The 14657-nt window shown below is 46.2% G+C and overlaps 1 protein-coding gene across 1 annotated transcript in view; it reads right to left on the bottom strand.

Moving 5' to 3' along the window:
- The window catches only part of BRD4 (bromodomain containing 4), a 236707-nt gene extending 224111 nt beyond the window's left edge, over positions 1-12596 (bottom strand). The window contains exon 1 of the mRNA XM_075060969.1: positions 12386-12596. The gene's annotated coding sequence lies outside the window, so the exon portion shown is untranslated. The remainder of the gene's footprint in view (positions 1-12385) is intronic.
- Between the last annotated feature and the right edge of the window lie 2061 nt (positions 12597-14657).

Here is a 14657-nt window from a genome sequence, read left to right as displayed (position 1 = left end):
CTTCAGGCCCTGACAAAGAAAGGGCCTAGCGGGTGCAAGGGCGTAGGGGAAGCGGCCCAGGGAAACAGACGAAGGGAGGAAAAGGGGAGGACAGCAAGGCTAATGCCAGAGGGTCCCTGGCCGGGACCCAGAGTAGAGGGCAGGCCTGGTTCCCCCCACCCCCCGCCTCCTTGCAGTACATCCAGCACAAGCTGTAGAGACCACACCAGATCCCTGCCAGAGGGATTAGACTTGAAGGGCAGGTGGTTGCTTATAAGCTGAATGTGGGACTGCTGACGATCGATCCCTGGAAGGGATGCAGATGGACTGAGGGGCACTGCCGAGGGCAGTGGCCTCGAAGAGGACACCGCCGAGCAGGGGCAACGCGGGTCCAAGACACCGACACAGGGCAGGATAACGACAGGACACCACAAGGAGGGGCGCTCCACTGGAAACGAGCTAATTCCCAGAAGTGACCAGTAGGAGGGGCCAGTGGTAAGTCCCCGACCGTTACAGCCGTGAAAAAAACTGATGTGGCTTGGGATGCATCAGGCAGGTATTCAGTAAAGATAAGGAAGCGTTAGTACCGTTATACAAGGCACTGGTGAAATCTCATCTGGAATACTGTGTGCAGTTCTGGCTCCCATGTTTAAGAAGGATGAATTCAAACTGCAAACAGTACAGAGAAGGCTATTAGATGATCTGAGGATGGAAAACCTGTCTTATGAAAGGAGATCAAAGGAGCTTGCTTGTTTAACCTAATCAAAAGAATGCTGAGGGGAATATGGATTGCTCTCTATAAATATATCAGAGGGATAAATATCAGGGAGAGAGAGAGGAATTATTTAAGCTTCGTACCAATGTGGACACAAGAATAATGGATATAAACCGACACTAGAGTTTAGACTTGAAATAACGAAGGTTTCTAACCATAGAGGAGTGAAGTTCTGGAACAGCCTCCAAGGGAGCAGTGGGGGCAAAAGACATATCTGGCTTCAAGACTAAGCTTGATAAGTTTATGGAGGGGATGGTATGATGGGATAGCCTAATTCTGGCAATTAATTGATCTTTGATTATTAGCAGGTAAATATGGGATGGGGTCTGAGTTACTACAGAGAATTCTTTCCTGGGTGCTGGCTGGTGCATCTTGCCCACATGCTCAATGTTCAACTGATCGCCATATTTGGGGTCAGGAAGAAATTTTCCTCCAGGGCAGATTGGCAGAGGCCCTGGAGGTTTTTCACCTTCTTCTGCAGTGAGAGACACGGGTCACTTGCTGGAGAATTATCTGCACCTTGAGGTCTTTAAACCACGATTTGAGGACTTAAGTAACTCAGACATAGGTTAGGTGGTTGTTACAGGAGTGGGTGGGTGAGATTCTGTGACCTGTGTTGTGCAAGAGGTCAGACTAGATGATCATAATGGCCCCTTCTGACCTTAAAGTCTATGAGTGTTAAATCAACCTGACAGCTTTCTTTGACAGGGTAACAAGCCTTGTAGATGTGGGGAAGTCGTATATCTTGACTTTACTAAAGCTTTTGATACTGTCTCGCATGACATTCACATAAACTAGGAAATGCAACCTAGATAAAGCTACTATAAGGTGAGTGCAAAACTGGTTAGAAAACTGTTCCCAGACAGTAATCATCAGTAGTTCAGTCATTCTGGAAGGACATAATAAGTGGGGTCCCACAGGGATGAATTCTGGGTCCAGTTCTGTTCAATATGGTTTAGATAATGGCACAGAGAATACACGTATAAAGTTTATGGGCAATACCAAACTGGGAGGGGTTGCAAGTGCTTTGGAGGACAGAATTAAAATTCAAAATGATCTGGACAAAATGGAGAAATGGTCTAAGTAAATAGGATGAAATTCAATAAGGACAAATGCAAAGCACTCTAGGACGAAACAATCAGTTGCACACATACAAAATAGGAAATGACTGCCTAGGAAGGAGTACTGCGAGGGGTCATAGTGGACCACAAGCTAAATATGAATCATAGAATAGATTATTAGGGTTGGAAGGGACCTCAGGAGATCATCTAGTCTGACCCCCTGCTCAAAGCAGCACCAATCCCCAAATCCTTAAATGGACCCCTCAAGGATTGAACTTACAACCCTGGGTTTAGCAGGCCAATGCTCAAACCACTGAGCTATCCCTGGCCCCCCAAATCAACAATGTAACACTGTTGCAAAAAAAGCCAAATTCATTCTGGGATGTATTAGCAGGAGTGTTGTAAGCAAGACACGAAAAGTAATTCTTCCACTCTACTCTGCGCTGATTAGGCCTCAACTGGAGTATTGTGTCCAGTTCTGGGTGCCACATTTCAGGAAGGATATGGACAAATTGGAGAGTTTCCACAAAAGAGCAACAAAAATTATTAAAGGTACAGAAAACATGACTTATGAGGGAAGACTGAAAAACTGGGTTTGTTTAGTCTGGAGAATAGACTGAGAGGGGGACATAACCGTTTCTAAGTACAGAAAAGGTTGTTACGAGGAGGAGGGAGAAAAACTGTTTTCCTTAGCCTCTGAGAATAGGACAAGAAGCAATGGACTCAAATAGGAGCAAAAGCACCTTAGGTTGGACATTAGGAAAAACTTCCTGTCTGGGTGATTACGTAAGTAGGTTGTGGAATCTCCATCACTGGACATTCTTAAGAGCAGGTTGGACAAACACCTGTCAGGGATGGTCTAGATAATACTTAGACCTGCCATGAGTTCAGGGGACTGGACTAGAAGACCTCTCGAGGTCCCTTCCAGTTCTATGATTTTATAATAGTGGATGGTCAAAAGACACCTTTAAACTTTAGCGTATCCCATTCTTTTGTCGGAAAAAAAGGGCTATCCAAAGCAACAACAGCAGTATCTGTTTTTCTTGCTCTTGATTTTTTTCTTTGATCCTGTGAACAGGAGTGAGCTCAAGTGCAGAATTACCTTTTTTGTGGGGGGGGGGGGTGAGGTAGGGGGAACAGACTGAATAGGCTAGTCAATGAATTTTGACTGTGCAAAGCTTCCACATAAGTTACGTGTGTAGATCATTCCTGTCAAGGATTTTACTGTAGAAGATAAGCATCTTCAGTGACTTTGAGCCCACTTGACATTTCAATATACTATCTAGCCAAAGCAAAAAGTGTCAAGAAATCTTGTTGATTCCCTGCTAACAAGCATTTTATGCACACATGCAGTGTTAACTCAAGCCCAGTTAAATGAGTTAACGGATCACATACCACAGTAGTAATCAGTGAACAACAATCTAGACCAGGGATCGGCAACCTTTCAGAAGTGGTGCGCCGAGTCTTCATTTATTCACTCTAATTTAAGGTTTTGCATGCCAGTAATACATTTTAATGTTTTTAGAAGGTCTCTTTCTATAAATCTATAATATATAACTAAACTATTGTTGTATATAAGGTTTTTAAAATGTTTAAAAAGCTTAATTTAAAATTAAATTAAAATGCAGAGCCCCCGGACTGGTGGCCAGGACCCAGGCAGTGTGCCATTGAAAATCAGCTTGCGTGCCACCTTTGGCACACGTGCCGTAGGTTGCGTACCCCATCTAGACCACTGATACTCAGACTGTGGCTCTTGAGCTGCAAATGGCTCTTCAATGCGTCTCCTGCAGCTCTTTGCAGCACTTGGTTAACAACATAGTAAAAGCACCCTGATTTGGTTAATAAGTAAATATTTTAATACCAATTGTATTTGATAAAATACTTGGTCTGTCATTTAATCTGAGAATAATATCTATATATAAACTAAGTATTTTCCTATCATATTGTTCAAATATGAATATATAGTTACTATAGTAAATGAAAATGAATTTATACTACTGTGGCTCTTTTGAGTAATGTTAATAGCTCACTTGGCTCCTGAACCACTGAGGTCTGAGGCACTGCACCACATAGTGTTTGGAAGGCCTTCATAGATTCCAAGGCCAGAAGGGATAGTTGCGATCGCTGAGTCTGACTTCCTGTATAACATAGCCCATAGAATCAAAGGACTGGAAGGGACCTTGAGAAGTCATCTAGTCCAGTCCCCTGCACTAAGCATTATCTAGACCATTCCTGACAGGTGTTTGTCTAACCTGCTCTTAAAAATCCCCAATGATGGAGATTCTACAACCTTCCTAGGCAATTTATTCTAGTGCTTAACCACTCCGACCGTTAGGAAGTTTTTCCTAATGTCCAACCTAAACCACCCTTGCTGCAAGCCCATTGCTTCTTGTCCTATCCTCAGAGGTTAAGAAAAACTATTTTTCTCCCTCCTTCTTGTAACAACCTTTTATGTATTTGAAAAAACTGGGTCTCTTTACTCTGGAAAAGATAAGACTGAGGGGGGAACTTACCAGTTTTCAATCTTCCCTCAAAGGTCATGTTTTCTATTTATTTGAGACTATCTATCCAGTTTGTCCAATCATTTTGAATTTTAATTCTATCCTCCAAAGCACTTGCAACCCCTCCCAGCCTGGTATCATCCACAAACTTTATAAGTGTATTCTCTATGCCAATATCTAAATCATTGATGAAGATACTGAACAGAACTGGACTCAGAATTGATCCCTGTGGGACACCACTTGATATACCCTTCCAGCTTGATTGAACCACTGATAACCATTCACTGGGAATGGTTTTCCAACCAGTTATGCACCCACTTTATAGTAGCTTCATCTAGGTCAGGGTTCTCAAACGCAAATGACCATGAGGGCCACATGAGGACTAGTACATTGGCCCGAGGGCCGCATTACTGACACCTCCCCCCGCCGCCTTCAGCCCCACCCTCATTCCACCCGTTCCATTAGGCCCCGGCTCTTCCCATCCCTTCCCTACCCCATTCCAACCTCTTCCCTAAAATCTCCACTCCAACTCCACCCCCTCCCTACCCCCAAGGGGTACAGGAGGGCCGTGGTGGGGGCTCAGGGCAGGGAGTTGGGGTGTGGGGTGCAGGAGGGGTGAGGAGTGTGGCAGGGGGTTGGAGTGCACCAGGGTGTTCAGGGCAGGGGTTCAGGTGCAGAGTGCAGCAGGTGGCTCAGGGAAGGGGGCTGCGGTGCGGCATGCGGTTCAGGGGAGGGGGTCGGGTGCAGGGTGTGGCAGGCGGCTCAGGGAAGGGGGTCAGGGTGCAGGGTACAGCAGGGGGCTGGAGTGCAGGAGGTCGGAGTGCATCAAGGGGCTCAGGGCAGGGGGTTTGACTGCAGGAGGGGCTCGGTGGGTGGGCTCTGGCCTGGCGCGCACCAGGGGCAGGGCAGGCTCCCTGCCTGCCTGCCTACCCTGCCCCCACACCACTCCATGAAGAGACTTGAACATGGGAGAGCAAGGGCACAGGGGTGTGTGTGTTGCTGTTGCTTCAGGCACCGCCCCCAGGATCTCCCATTGGCCGGGAACGGGGAACCGCAGTGCCCAAAGCAACATCAACACACACCCCTGCGCCTCTCTTCCCCCACATTCTTCCCGCTTCCCGGAACCATGCGGGGGCAGGGCAGGAAATCTACTCTGCCCCCGGTGCACGCCGGGCCAGAGCCGCTCTAGGTAAACGCTGAAGGAGGGAGGGGAGGGGGGTGCGCACGAGGACCACGCAGGCAGCAGAAAATAACCTCGCGGGCCACGTGCGGCCTGCGTGTTTGAGATCCCGATCTAGGTTGCATTTCTCAAGTTTGTTTATGAGAAGGTCATGCAAGAGAGAATCAAACAACTTACTAATGTCAAGGTATACCACATCTACCACTTCCCCACTACCCATAAGGCCCATTACCCTGTGAAAGAAAGCTATTAGTTTGTTCTGACATGATTTGTTCTTGACAAATCCATGCTGACTGTTACTTATCTTATTATCTTCAAAGTGTTTGCAAATTGATTGCTTAATTATTTGCTCCATTACCTTTCTGGGAACTGAAGTTAAGTTGACCGGTCTGTGATTCCCTGGGTTGTCCTTATTTCCATTTTTATAGATTGGGATTATATTTACTAGGGTGTGGATTGAAATTAACTCAAAAAAATTAACTTTCTCGCTCAGGGGTGTGAAAAAAACACCCCCGAGCGCTGCAAGATACAGCACTGTAAAGCGTTAGTGTAAACAGTGCCGCAGCGCTGGGAGCGTGGCTTCCAGCGCTGCAAGCTAAACCCCATGAGGATGTGGAGTACGTGCAGTGCTGGGAAAGCTCTCTCCCAGTGCTGGCACTGCGACTACACTCACACTTCAAAGCCCTCCTGCGGCAGCTCTTTGAAGTTTCGAGTGTAGCCATACCATAACAGATATATTGGAGCATAAGCTTTCGTGGGTCAACACCCGCTTCATCAGATGCGGGTTTGTTTACATTTACAGGAGATACTGCTGCCTGCTTCTTATTTACAATGTCACCTGAAAGCGAGAACAGGCATTCACATGGCACATGTTGTTTGATCCATGAACACTGTCACTGCAGATTTAACAAAATGCAAAGAAGGATGATGGAGTGGATCTCCACACAAGATCAGATGGGAAACACTTCAACCTGTCCCGACATCAGTCAAAGATCAAAATCAAAAAGGTGCTAATCAGGGACCTTCTATTCGCTGATGATGCTGTTCTCATAGCCCAGAACGAAGGCCTAGTACAAGAACTCATGGACCACCTTTCAACTACCCGTCAGGCATTTGCTCTCACAACCAGCATCAAAAAACTGTTCTATTAGGATAGACGGTTTCACAAGTTTATTCAATTACCTTAAATACAAACCAGCTAGAAGTGGTCCAAAAGTTCAGCTATTTAGATTTCTACAGTGACCACCAACCTCTCACTGGATGAAGAACTAAATGTTCGCACTGGAAAGGCTGCCATCACTTTCAGCAGACTAACAGAGCATGGAACAATTCAAAGCTTATCATTAAGACCAAAATGCTAGTGGCACCAAGCTTGTGACCTCAGCAATCATGTATGGTGGGAAAACATGGACAATTTATACTCATCAGGAGTTTCAATCTACGTTGTTTACGCTGCATACTCAAACAAGACAACGTGGGTGAGATAATATCTTTTACTGGACCAACTTCTGTTGGTGGGACAGAAGTTTCTGAGTTTACATAGAGCTCTTTCTGCACTGATACCTGTAATCATCCACATTCATCTAAACATTTGACTACAGTCACTATAGACAAAAGACATAACCAGTTGTGAAGAAAAACAAAGCCAATGAGGCTAAGATTAAGAAAGCTTTCAGGACAGAGTAAATGCCTACTCTGCACACATGCTAAATCTACTGTCAAAAGATCTGAAAGGATAGGTGAGATACTATCTATGCTCCTGATTGCACACAATGGACTCCCATAAACCCACAGACTTCAACATTTCTTTGCACAAGTACAGGGATCTACCCACACAGGACCTTGATCTTACAACTGGATTTGTGATTAAGTTACTTTTCAACAGCCACTTTACAGCTGCCAAATACAAACAGAAAGGTGGCAGCACATATTTGTCACATCTCAAGTAATAAGATGAAACACTTTTGCAGTTTGCCTATAAGTTTATGTTTCAGACTAATCCAAGTGAATAAAGATCTGTGAAGAATGTAGACTGAGTGCTTCTCTATGCTTAAAAGGCTGCCACTGCAGAGCTTCAGTGAAGTCATTACCAAAAACAATGGGAAGACTTCTACTGTCAGCATAGGTAATCCATCTCCCCAAGAAGCAGTAGTTATGTCAACGAGAGAAGAAGTCCTCCCATCAATACAGTGCTGTCTACACCAGTAGAAAGGTCAGTATAACTGTGTCACTCAGGGGTGTGGATTTTATTGGCCAGAAAAAAATCACTAAGAAATTGTTCAAAATACTAATACCAGTAGTAATGGCATATGAATTTGTATAGAGAACTTCATGTTCCTTGGCTGAAGCTGTTGAAGTGTGGAAGAAGACAAACTTTTTACTGAAATGTAATTGATGATAAAATGCATGTTCTACAAGCATTATGTGGCAGTCCTAATTATTTTCTAAAATATATGTCCAGTTTCTGCATGTGCTGGTTCCACCAACAGCAGCAGAACCAACACCTGCATTTGACTATTTAGATTAATATGTTTATGATGAACGTAGGTTTTCTGCCAACAATAGTTGAACTGCAAGCCAGTCATGTTTGCCAATTGAATATTGTAACAGCAATTCAGTAGTGATAATCTCAAGCATATACTTTGAGAGAAACAGATACGATCGTGAAAGTAGTGTCAATTAACTGTTCAGGGTTCTGCTGGCTTTGTATTTTCATCATTTCACCTGGTGCACTTAAAGACTAGAAACTGCATTAGGACAACTTCAAAGTTGATTTTTGTTTTCAGCATTTTATTTCTGAATGACATCAAGGCCCCCCGTGAATTTCAATAACTGGATGCAATAGTAACAACTGTGACTTTTCCTCATGAACTGTAATTGTTTAAAATGTTACATTACTGAAGTTAACATATTTGCAAGATTGTACGTGTAAAAAAAATTACAATTTTGAACTTTGTTAACATCCTGAAATACTAGGCTTTTTAATGTTAACAATTACGCAACTTTCATAGTGATGAAGATTTTATTCCACATTGTATGACTATAAATTCTGAATAAAAACAGTATTAAGGCTCCATTCTGAAAGCACGTAAGCACTTCACTGCTTGGCTAGTTTGATTTCAGTAGCATAAGTCTTTTACGATGGAATTTTCAGTTTTGTTGTTTTTATGAAACTGCTTCAGGCAATTCAAAGATATCCTATGGTAGTGACACTGAAGAGTTTAAAACCAGAATTTATAAAACTTAATTCATAATAAATTGCAAGCCATACCATAAATTTTCAAATTAAGTTGGGGCTTTACAAATCTAGTGTAAATCGATGATTTTCAAAGTCCCTCCACCATTTCATTCTATTTTTATGAAAAATGTTCTGTAAATACAACAGAGAACCCAACATCCAAAGTAGCCTGCAGAATTAAGTTTACATGCATCTATCCATACTATAACAGTATCATACACAACCACTGGTCATAATTCATGATCTTGGCTGTCTGGTAAATATTTGCCAGTTTAATTCTTTCCATCTCTGAATAGCATGCATCTCACACACAGATCTACAGCACATGCACTTCCTACATTTTCCAGCTATTTTCCTGGTCTGTTTTTATAAAACATGCAATAAGTCTCAACAGCACTAAAACTTTAGATTAAAAACAAGTCTTTCTACAAAAGCATTGCTAAACAAGAACTTCACAGAAACACAGAGTCTCAAAAAAAAAAATCTAACAAGGCTTATTGAGAGTTAATTGATGTTTATCATTTATAACTATTTGTTTTAAGTGACACGTAATTTTTGGCCTTTTTTAGTTTTAACATCATCTACCTGTAAGGCACGATTTAGGTAAAGAACACAGTGTGACCATCAGCAGTATTTAAAGGAAGATAAAGATGTGTCCTGACCCATTCCTGAAATCAATCCAGTTCCAGGACAGAACATAGTTTCACTTTACATGATTAACAAGCAGCAGGAAAAGAAAAGAAAAAAGCTACTAAAAAATAAGCAAAATAGTCTTCACATTTTTATATAAACAGTTAATGGAACTATGAAAATTTATATAAACAGTTAATGGAACTATGAAAATATAAAATTATTACTGAAATACTTTTGCTATAGCTATGAGAGAGGAATTTTAGCCACATTACCTGCAGTGCAAGTAGATCTAACTTCTCTGCTTATATTTTAAGTAGAATTCACTAGTCAATCACAATGCAATGACAGCATATTATATAGGCAAATTCTGGTTCTAATGTCTAACTGAAGTTAGAACAGTTTTCCCTCTTCCATATAATACAGTCAGTAGGGACATGGTCAGCTTCTTTTTCCTCTCATACTACCAACTCTCCTTCCCAAGACATGGACCAGCCTTCTTAATAGGAAGTTCTGTTTCTGAATAGACTGTTTACACTCAAAGAACATTCTATAATCTAAGCAACAATGGGGGGGGGGAGGATCAGAGTGGGAGAAGCACTGCAGGCAGGAATAAAATATTAGCCACACAATTTTATATTAGCAGAAATTATACTGTTAGGGATGGTCCAGAATGATAATACTTAGTCCTGCCATTAGTGCAGGGGACTGGACAAGATGACCTTGAGGTCCCTTCCAGTCCTACAACTATGATTTATTTATGGAATCAGGTGCTTTAGATGCAATCAACTATATTTTTGAGGGGGTGGGGAGTTGTAGAACAATTTTGCATTTAACTTTCCTCTAAGTGGCTACTTCAAATTATCTAGTTCACAATATATAAACAGCTGTGTCAACATTTTTAGTCCACATCAAAATAAACCACAGTTCTGAATATTTTTAAATTCACTAGTGTTACTTGTAACATCTAGGATTAAAACCAATAGTTTAAGAAATTCTCTATACAGAATATACCACCAAATACACAGTATAGTCAGTTCCACTGTTTCTATCACAGTATACAGTTTTCAGAGTAGTAGCTGTGTTAGTCTGTATCAGCAAAAAGCATGAGGAATACTTGTGGCACCTTAGAGACTAACAAATGTATTTGGGCATAAGCTTTTGTGGGCTAAAACTCACTTCATCAGATGCATGCAGTGGAAAATACAGTAGGAAGATGCATGCAGTGGAAAATACAGTAGGAAGATGTGTGTATACATCTGATGAAGTGGGTTTTAGCCCACAAAAGCTTATGCCCAAATACATTTGTTAGTCTCTAAGGGGCCACAAGTATTCCTCGTTCTTATCACTGCATAGTTACTACAACTTATTTGAGTCTTTCAAACCGTGAGAGAACATTTGTTTTTCTACACTGCAAAATGACAAAATCTGGACAGCCAGTATAGTAAGCGGCATCAGTTTACACTCTGAAGTGCACCAGAATTTATATATATATAAAAAAATGTCAAGGTTCATCAAAAGCACACACTGTTCAAAGTCTTCCTTCCAATCAGGCACGTTTAAACCGGAATCAGCGCCTCAGTGCGGTTCACGGGACTCTGCTGGTGCCGCATTTACCATGCAATCTCAAAGAGGACCGTCCGCCAGCGGCTGTTTGCCGGACATTAAAGAGCCAGCAGGCCGCTACGAGCTGTATCGCTTGGGTACAGTGAACAGGGGTTAACGCCGAGCCGCTTCCTGCTGCACCAGCGCCGCCGCTCCCTTCCCAATGACCTGTCCCCACCCGGCCCTCCGCAGAGACCGACCCGCCCGCCCAAGCACCAGGACCCGCACGTGTCGGCGCTGGCAGTTCGGGGGCGGCCGGGCCTGAACGCCATGAGGAGCCGGGCTCGATCTATCCGCATCCACCCCGCCGGGGTGGCGGCCGCAGCCCGGCCTAACGGCGCGGAGAGACGCGGCTGACCCTGGGGCCGCCTGGCCCGGGCTGGCGTGACCCACGAAGGAGCCGGGGCGTGTAGAGCCCGTGAGGGTGGGGTGCGTGACCGCCTCACTCACCGCGAGCCGCGGGGCCCGGCCGGGCCGCTGCCTCCACTCAAGAGCCACCGCTTCCTCCTCCGGCTAGATGACAAAATGGCGGCGGCAGGAAGTACCATCAGCTCCGCCGCCCCGCCCCAGGGCCCCTGCTCTCGTACGCTGCGCAATCCGCTTACTGAGCTACCCGTCCCCCAGCAGGGCGCAACAGCCCCCACACACAGGCACCCCTATGCAGGCCGCGGACCAAAAAGCTTTTCCCCACTCACCAGAGAACAAACCCTCCTACGCAAACGGCGCGCCTGCTAAAAAAATATTTCAGGCGACTCAGGTCGCTACGCAAATAGCGCTAAAGCTCTATTCGCCTACCTCTCCAGGGGACAGCCATCCTCAGCGAAGAATCGCACCCAACGTACGTAAACCGCAGTCCGCGCGCGGGGGAAAGCATTATTTACGCAAATCGCGTAGCCTACAGATGGGGCCAAATCTCTCTCCCACGCAAACTCTGCACCCTATGCCCTGCGTTCGCTTCCACCGCAATCGGCGCAACAGAGCCAGAGACGCCCTCTACGTAAATCACGTAGCATTCTGCAGGTTACCCAACCGCCAAATGCGTAAACAGCAGAAAAAACCGATCCCCTTACCCGTTCTCATACCGCACCTACGCAGACCGCTGGCTGCAGAACGCGGGGTATGTGAACGGCAGAACAGCGGCCTGGAGGGCCTCTCCTGCTACGCACACAACTTAGTACTCCCCTCTAAGAATAAAGCGGGTCGGAATACAACGTTTGAGCAGCAGGCCTCAGCCTGGGACAGACGTCCCAGCGAAGACTGCGTAGCCTCCCTGACGCAGCGGCCGCATTACACAATGCGGGTTACGCTAGCAGAACAACGTAACTAAGAATGGTGAATACCGACACCCCCACCTCCGCTCGACCGCGCCCCCCAGTCAAGGGAGCCGCTTCCCTCGCGCGCGAACTCGGCTCTCACCTGAGGGACAGGCCGCGCGCTCTCCACCCTCCCGCCGGACCGGGTGCCGTGGGGCCCGGAGGGGGGGAGGCGTCTCTTCCGCGTCGCACCGGGGGTGGGGGCCGGGACCTCCGCGGGGCAGATACAGACCCAGGGGCAGCGAGAGGGACCGATAGCGGCTCCGCACTGACTTCACCGCGCAGCGCTCTGCGTCGCGGCGCAACAGAGCACGCAACCGACGCATCCCGCGCAGGCTACGTGCGTCCCCTCCACTACCCAAGCCCTGCCCCCCGCGCGCGAGGCCTGAGGGGGAGCCGGGAGTGCGGAGAGGTCGGGTTGCTCTGCTGCCGGGCAGCCGCTACAAGGGGGGGGCACGGCACGGCACGGCACGGCACTGGGGAGGAAGAGGGAGCGCCGCGGCCGAGCGGGTATTGCACGGGGGGAGACGGACGCGTTTGGGTCTGCAGCCAGTTGGGGACTGCACGGCAGCCACGTTGCGGGGGGCGGGGGAGAGAGCTCTGCAGTGGTGGGNTGCGGAGGAGGGGGCGGCGGGAGGGGCAGCTCTGCAGCAGGCGGTGACTGCACGGAGGGAGGAGCCTCCATAGCCCGCTGATCACTACAAGGAGGGGAAAGGCGACTCTCTGCAGGTGGGCGGGCAGTGCATGGGGAGGCGGTTTCTGCAAGTTGATGGGCATTGTGCAGGTAGGGGGCATGTCCCTGCAGCACGATGTATGCTGCACGAAGAGATGAGCGGAGATCTGTCCTGTGAATAGCGCATTATCCACTGCATGGGATGAAGAGCCGCTCCCGAAAACTGCTGGCTGAATCATTTGCTCTGGAGAATTGTTAGTCCTTCCACTTCCGAGTCTGCGCCAGTGTCTGTTGACTCTGAAGTCTGGTAATGCAAATATCCGTATTAACTGTTTTACTGCTGATCATTTTAGCAGAAATATCCATCTCATCTGGCATTGATTTGTATGCAACATTGCCCAGATTGCTGCAGCCAGTGCTTAGTCACACCTCTCAGGGTATGGAAAGTGTTACTTCTCAGAGTTGGAAAGTGTAATTTCCAGCTCAAAGAGACATATTTGCATTAGCGTTGACTGAGCAGTGTAGCCCTGGTGGCAATAGGGGCTAGGTGTCCTGAGGATGTACCTACAATTTCAGACAAAATTGTACTTGAGGAAGCTAGCTTCTTGGGCTGCCAGGGCCACACTGTTATGTTTCCACCTTTCAGGCCTGGTGTAGGCATACTGTAGGCTGAACATGGGGTGGCACTTCACTTCCCCATCAGGAGCCCCAGCAGTCACTGTGACTCAGGCACACCATGCTGCCCAGACACAAAGGGGGAGAGCACCCACTCCTGGCATTGCCAGTTTTGGTTGGATATATTCCTGGAGGTTTCATTACATGACACAATCTTAAATATTAATCTTTAATTCCTTGAGAGTCCATGATAATCCTGGAGGGTTGGCAACCCTACTCACTCCTGTTTCTCATGCCCAGGCACAGCATGCCCTCTGCTGGCCAATGTGGAGATGGCCATTGCCTCATCTGCTGCCTAGAGCAGGCCTGTAGGTGTGGTTGAGATCTATGTTGAGGGCACAACATGAACTCCCTTTCCTCCTCCCCATTATACATCCCCTCTCATGCTGGCTACAATCTGGTCCCTAACATCTTGGCTCCAGTAACTGATCTGAAGGACTCCAGCTGTTTGGTCTGTCTCCCTAAAATGATCCATGATCTTTCAGAGGATCAGCTGTGCCCCTGATCTTCAGGTGCAAATACAGTGGTGCCACTGGGAAAGGCAGTCCTGCTTGGCTCAAGTTCTGTGCCTGTGGTCAGGAGGAAGAAATGGAGAGACTAATATATGTTTGCCAATCTGAGCAGGAGACCTTTAATATGTGGCCTCTTATAGCTATCCAAAGCTATGGCGTTAGCTATTGGCTGTCTGCTGCCCATATGTGGTAGGGGCAGGACGAGAAGTGCAAAATCTCTACCATAGCATTAACTGTGGCTCACAGATCCCAAGAAGGAGGCAGAGGAAGGGTTGAACTGCAAAAGGAGCTGCAGGCAATGGGGAAATTCACCCCTAGAACTCCCTGGGTACCTTCAATTCTGGCATTTTCAAACTTCTCAATGGTTGACTTTCCTGCATTATCATTCTTGTAATAGGCTTTTGATTACTATATTTTCTTTATAACTATGGGACCCCCATCTTAAATTAAGGTTTCAGAGTAGCTGCCGTGTTAGTCTGTATCCGCAAAAAGAACAGGAGTACGTATGGCACCTT

The sequence above is a fragment of the Chelonoidis abingdonii genome, chromosome 26, assembly GCF_003597395.2.
Source record: "Chelonoidis abingdonii isolate Lonesome George chromosome 26, CheloAbing_2.0, whole genome shotgun sequence".
In the NCBI taxonomy this organism is placed as follows: domain Eukaryota; kingdom Metazoa; phylum Chordata; order Testudines; family Testudinidae; genus Chelonoidis; species Chelonoidis abingdonii.
The sequence above is the reverse complement of the archived record's forward strand: the minus strand, read 5'-3'. Positions and strand labels throughout refer to the sequence as shown.